Consider the following 6,264-nt stretch of genomic DNA (forward strand, 5'->3'; position numbering starts at 1 on the left):
TTGCCTGTGATCATCTTGGAGGAACAACTATCATACCTGTTGAGAACCCTCGTGAGGAGAGACACACTGCCCATCATGGCTCGGGGATACGGCCGTCGTCTGTGATAATCGTAAAAACTGGGTCGGTGGAAGTTGTAGATGTCGTTCCTGTCTTTATAACCATCCTCCTCTTCCTCCTCTGTCGTTTCTAGTGCGCTAAGGGTGCCAAGGGCGAGCTCGCGGAACAGGAGACAACCTCCGACCACGATGAGCATGGCAGTGCCCATCCTAAACAAATCAACGATGATCGCATCTGTACAAGGAGAGGTGTTTGAGCCGAGTTGCTAACACTGTTATATTCAGCAACTGCTCCAACAGCTATAAGTTATCACTGGGTGAGGCCACTACCAGCATTTCTTTTCGTGATTCAGAAAAGGTTACAAGCAAAGACAGAAACAAGACATGGATCATAGATGGCAGAGGGGAGGGAGGGTGAGAGAATCAGCTGTACACGTGATGACTACTTGGAGTTTCTGCTTATCACTTCTTATAACAATACTTCGTATCTGCTAACACATATTAATAACAACAACATACAGTTAATCTAACAACACTTGCGACTAATGACCTTAAGTACCCACATCCACTGCGTATCATCGTCCATATAAGATACACATTGATCTTGACATCTGTTATCACTTACGAAAGACAGTTACTGGTTTCTAACATTTGCAATAATTATTCATCATAATCTGCATAGTATTGACTATAAAATGAGCTAGACTCCACATACTGAACATTTTGGTAACCAGGACAGATATGCTATCAACACTTAAAGATTTCCTGACAGAAAGTGAACTTCAAATTTCATATGTTTAGTTGGTATCAGTTATTCATAAACAAGAAGCTCTCTTTTTTTTAACCCGGCATTATTGAAGATGTTTTCGGGATTGTAATTATTTTTTTTTAACGAGAAAAAATTCATTAGGTGTGAAAGTAAGGATAAACTACTATGAAACACTTAAGAAAAGCAAGAGGCTGTTCTTCTGGGAGACTTTTTATGTTTGGTATGATCCAGTTAATATTACCGGGACCATAACTCACTATGCAAGTCGGTTTTTTTTCCTTTTCTTCGCTCAGTTGTTGGTTTCTCTTAAAATCAGACAGAGCTTCTCTATGCATTCTCTTAATTAGCCGGGGTGTGGGCCTAAAACACACCTTACATTAAAACCTTTCAGTAACCTGGTGTATATCTAAAGCAATTCATATAGAAACCATAGCAACTCTTTCTATAATGAACCTCCACCGTGCCCACCTGATATGATCTTGTACTCTGGCTCCAACACGTCACTTTTATTTGATGTAGCGGAGGAGCAAGTCGCCAGGCAGGCCACCACCAGTATCGTCACCAGCGCCCGCGTCATCCTTCACCAACACCAGAAGAGGAACTCTTGTAGGACGTGATGCTGACAGATCTGGTCAGGGAGAGAAAGAGCAAGAACTTTCGATACACAAGTATAATGGAAACTGGTCGAATGTTTACAAGGGAAATTTGAAAAGTATGAGAGTGAAAATAAGTACACTTTGAGGACAGTGCCTGGAGAGGACATCTCAAGTGACTTGTCAACCAGGAGTCAGTGCTAAGACTCACAAAAAGCCGAAAATGTGACAGAGCTAACTCTTTCGGGGCGAGAGTTATGAACTCTTGGACTAATTTAAGTGTTGTGACGACACCGAGTGTGAATTCATTTATAACCAAACTTGACCAACCCTGGAGCAAGTTCATGTTCAGGTACAATCAAAGACAAAGTCGTGTCGCGGTTTTGTCCGAAGATTAAATATAACTCTTGAAACATTAGAGAGAGCCCCCTACCACAAGGCAGAGCGCACCAAAAGTTTAGCCCTTTGGCATATGTTTTAACCAAATTTCACGACACGACTTTTGTATTTCACTGTACTTGTACTGTACATCCGGGAGCCAATGCATGACCAGAACTTGCTAACAGTTGTTCATCGATGATGTGCGGATGTTTTTTGAAAAAAAAAAAGATACCGGCGAGTGAACTACCTTGTATAAAGTAAACTCTGATTTCTAACTTTATGCCATAAAACAAGTACCACTGAAACCTCAAAAGGATAAACATAAACATAACAAGCACTACTACTTCTGAAAAGGGTGCAGTGGCAGAATGGATGCAGCGCTTACCTCCTGTCATAAGTCACTGGTTCTCAATCTAATTTTGCATTCAGAGAAAGCGATGGTGGTTGATCTCAGTGCCGGCCACGCTGTCTTATTGTGTACCATAAAAATAGCTTAGTCCACGGTGTGCTTTATCCACTTACTTTTATTATTGATGATGAAAATCTGAGACGTTAATATTCTATTGTAATTTTGTTCTGTCTAGTGACCATTTCTCTAAACTCTGAAAGAACATAAGGCGAAGAAGAGAACTGGAAAGTAAAGGTTCATTTTGTAATTCCCTCCACGACGTCACCCAGCTATTACAGACCACAGCGACCCAGTGATCACACCAGGCGGTGAAGTCTAGATCTTGTCAAGGTTCACGACAAGAATTGAGAATTTTATAAAGACGCATGACGATAAGTTCAGAGAGACGTGCCTTCCTCTTCGTGAAATTGTAGCAGTTTTTTTTATAAACACTCAGAGACGCCTATTACACTATTCGAAAAGCAAAATTCTATCAAACTTGATGACGTATCTAGAAGAATGAGTCAAACTATGTGCTTGTCACTATCTATAAGAAGAATCTGGATCAAATATTGTTGAAACGGTTGGTTAATTCCCAATTAACCATGTTAGTTCACATATATTATATTGGGCTTTAGTAACGAAACCCAATTGAAGTTTCTTGTTTTATTATAAAAGTATTATGTTTATATAATTCCTGAGTGTAGGTCAACCGTAAGTTCCACTATTTATGAGTGATGAGAAAGGACGGCGTTTATGTAATATAAACGTGGATCAACGTCCGTTCGATATTAGTTGGTGTGAGTGACTTTGAGTAGTGACCCATCGAGGGAGAACGGAATTGGGAATTCCTCGAGGGAAGACGAGCCATCCACTGTGGCTCTCAAATAACGTCTTCCTCTAGTCAAGGATATCAAACTACTGCTCGCTTCAGGTGGCCAGAGAGCCGGCTACTTATGCCTTTACTCAGCATAGTATGATGCAGCTTCCCTTGGGCACACCTTATCACGTGCATTGAACATGTCACCTCATAGCCAGTGGAAAGTTACAGGGGATGAATCTGAATATAAATTAGATGTAAGTAACCCATTTATATAATACTTTCTGTTGATGAGACAGGGGCCATTACATTGTCACCACATTAAAGATCTGGCAAATAGTTGAGTAGTACTAAGAACAAACTTCAATTTATTTCGTAAACTAGAGATAAATGCAAAATATATATTTTTATTCTTAAGGAAATTTATATCGATCCATATATAGGAACGATAAGACAAGCTAAAAAGGATATCATTATACCTAACCAAATCTAACGTAATTTAAGTATACTGTAGTTTGGTTATCACAACAAAAATAAAAACGTCTGTTACGTTTTAAGTTTCAAGACGATTTTACCTAATTAAAATAACACATTATGTTAAATATATATGTTTTATATTTAAGATGATTTCGTTTACACGTCTTCTGGTATCTATATATTTCACTACAGGTTCACACTACAGTACACAGCGTTGTTACCAGATGGCCTCATTGTTCTTACCTCCAGGGAAATCAACCAGTTTTACCAGGTAGTGACTTCACCGTCAATATCAAGAAGCACGTAATCCTATCACTAGTGTATGAGTGTGAAGTTCCACCCCAGTATACTGTAGATCCCTGAGGCGCGAGGGGCCTGCTACGTACACCAACACCCAGATTCAACTGAATGAAATTACTCTTCACCTGTCCAGTATCAAAATCACAATCTTAACGCTCTAAAGGTTGTGGTATATGATGGTATCAGTTAATAAATTTCCTAAAACGACGTTGCATAAATTTCGGCTTACATCTGAAACATTGACTGTATTAACCATTGTCAATAATACCTGTTTACTATAATCATTTGTTCTGGTGGTATATTGCATCCCGCCTCACGAGATCACCAACCCCCTGATGTTCCGGGTTATGAGGTGTCGAGTTTCAGTGCAAGTGTCCTCCCGGGAAGGTAACTCCAGCATATGATGGTATTAATAAAGTATAATTTTTATTATAAGTAAATAAATAAATAAATAAATAAATAAATAAATAAATAAATAAATATATATATATATATATATATATATATATATATATATATATATATATATATATATATATATATATATATATATATATATATATATATGGTATCTAAAGCCACTTCTTGGGGTTGTAGAATATGCTTATAAAATGGCCATCTTGTTCAGTGTGAACTAAAACTTATAATAAGTTTGTGGCAACAAAGCGCGTCTTGTTACACCACACCGGCAAGAGGTGACACCATTTCTCTATGAATTTACACACACACACACACACACACACATATATATACACACGCACGCGCGCGCGAAATTCTTGTTGAATAGGGAAATATTTCTGTATCTACTTTTATAACTCAGTGGTAAATCATTCGTATATGGTAAAATTTGTTCTGCTCCATTCATGGCGTCGTTTACTGCAATAAGATAGCAGAATTATGCCTAAAATGATTAGGTTAGGTTAGGTTGTATTAAATTATTCATTTATAAGTATCATTAATATCTAACTGATTGTTTTATGTATATATACTGCAGTATATACTAATAACATATCTAATCACATAACTATAATGGTTGCCCTTCTGGTACGAGGATGGCCGGCCCAAGGGCCACCTAGTCGTGAATTTGTTTAACGTGTAGAAGCTGTCGCCAACACAACAACCACACCCTAAATTAACGAGTTACATGACCCAGTGTCAAGGAATAATCCGAGAAGACCGGACAACTCGCCAACTCCACTGGCTAACCATTACCTCAGAACACGATCTGCAAATCGATTAACATCCGGGTCCCCAATTACTGCTGGGTAGATACAGGCAAATGGCGTAAAATGAAAACAAAACAAAACATAGTTTCACCTTGCTCGATAATCGAACCCGGGTCCACTGGCTTGCGAGGCGAGCATGCTGACCATTACACCACAGGTCCCCAAAATAACTAAAAAAATATTTTTTTTCTCGTGCTGGTCAAGCCCCGACCATTTGTTAGCTAGACCCCCGGACAACTCTTTCGGAGCTTCGCCAACACGTCGTATTTGTATTATTATATCGACCTAATTATATGTTACAAAGTCACTTGTGAGTTTTTCAAAGTTCTTTTTGATAATGTTTACTTATTCTAAAGTAAATGTCAACAAATAGATTACTTAAATAATACGAAAACAGACAAATAAAAATGGAACTTCACCTAATATATATTGTATGTTACACTAAACATGGATAATTGACGATTAGTGATAGCTTCTATGTATTTCTTTTTTTGGAAACGTTTTACAGGCCATAAACGATCCTGTAGATCATAAATACGTATTCATATAAATGAATACCTTCATACTAAACCTAACCTAACCTACTTAAAGTATAATTTAACCATCATATGACAGTAAACGACATTTTAACTGAAACAGACATAATTTTTATTATATACGAATTAATCTAATTAAGTTGTAATAATAAAACCAAAAAGTTCTCACTATTTGACTAAAACGACTGATGATTTGTAAAAGCTCAGTCGTAGACTATATAATCCTGGCCATTAAAGTAAATATGGATAATTGCCTAATATCGATAATTTCTATGCATTATTTTAAGCTTCTAACTAGCCATCGGAGATCATGTAATAATAATAGTAATAATAATAAACGGTTTATTAATAGAGTTGCAGACGGTGGCTGAAAATATACAAACTTACATGTAATTTAGACATAAAAATATACATTCGATACATTTACAGGGCTGACCCTCCTGTCCCACCACCAGTCCACCACCCCACGTCTTCACCCCTCACTGAGCCCACCAATGACCCTCCGTCTTGCAGTGACTGGAAAACAAGTAAACGGGGATGCAATCTCTCCTAAACCTTCATGACCCATTAAGACCTCACTCACGCCACACAGTACGGAGTGTTGTGGAGAGGAGGAAGTTCTCCACTGTTATACACTTCACCTCCAAAAACACACTTGTAAACTTTTTCATCATTTTTTTATACTTTTTTCTATGGTCAGTTCGTCAGTGAGTCACG

The 6,264-nt window shown here is 37.9% G+C and overlaps 1 long non-coding RNA gene across 1 annotated transcript; it reads right to left on the minus strand.

Moving 5' to 3' along the window:
• Window positions 1–38: 38 nt before the first annotated feature.
• On the minus strand, window positions 39–3,876 carry LOC121867634. Its single transcript, XR_006089209.1, has 3 exons — window positions 3,729–3,876; window positions 1,295–1,454; window positions 39–292 (listed from the first exon to the last, which is right to left on the minus strand). It is a non-coding gene; the product is annotated as an uncharacterized LOC121867634 (long non-coding RNA).
• Between the last annotated feature and the right edge of the window lie 2,388 nt (window positions 3,877–6,264).

This window comes from Homarus americanus, unplaced genomic scaffold, assembly GCF_018991925.1.
Source record: "Homarus americanus isolate GMGI-L3 unplaced genomic scaffold, GMGI_Hamer_2.0 scaffold49014, whole genome shotgun sequence".
NCBI lineage: Eukaryota > Metazoa > Arthropoda > Malacostraca > Decapoda > Nephropidae > Homarus > Homarus americanus.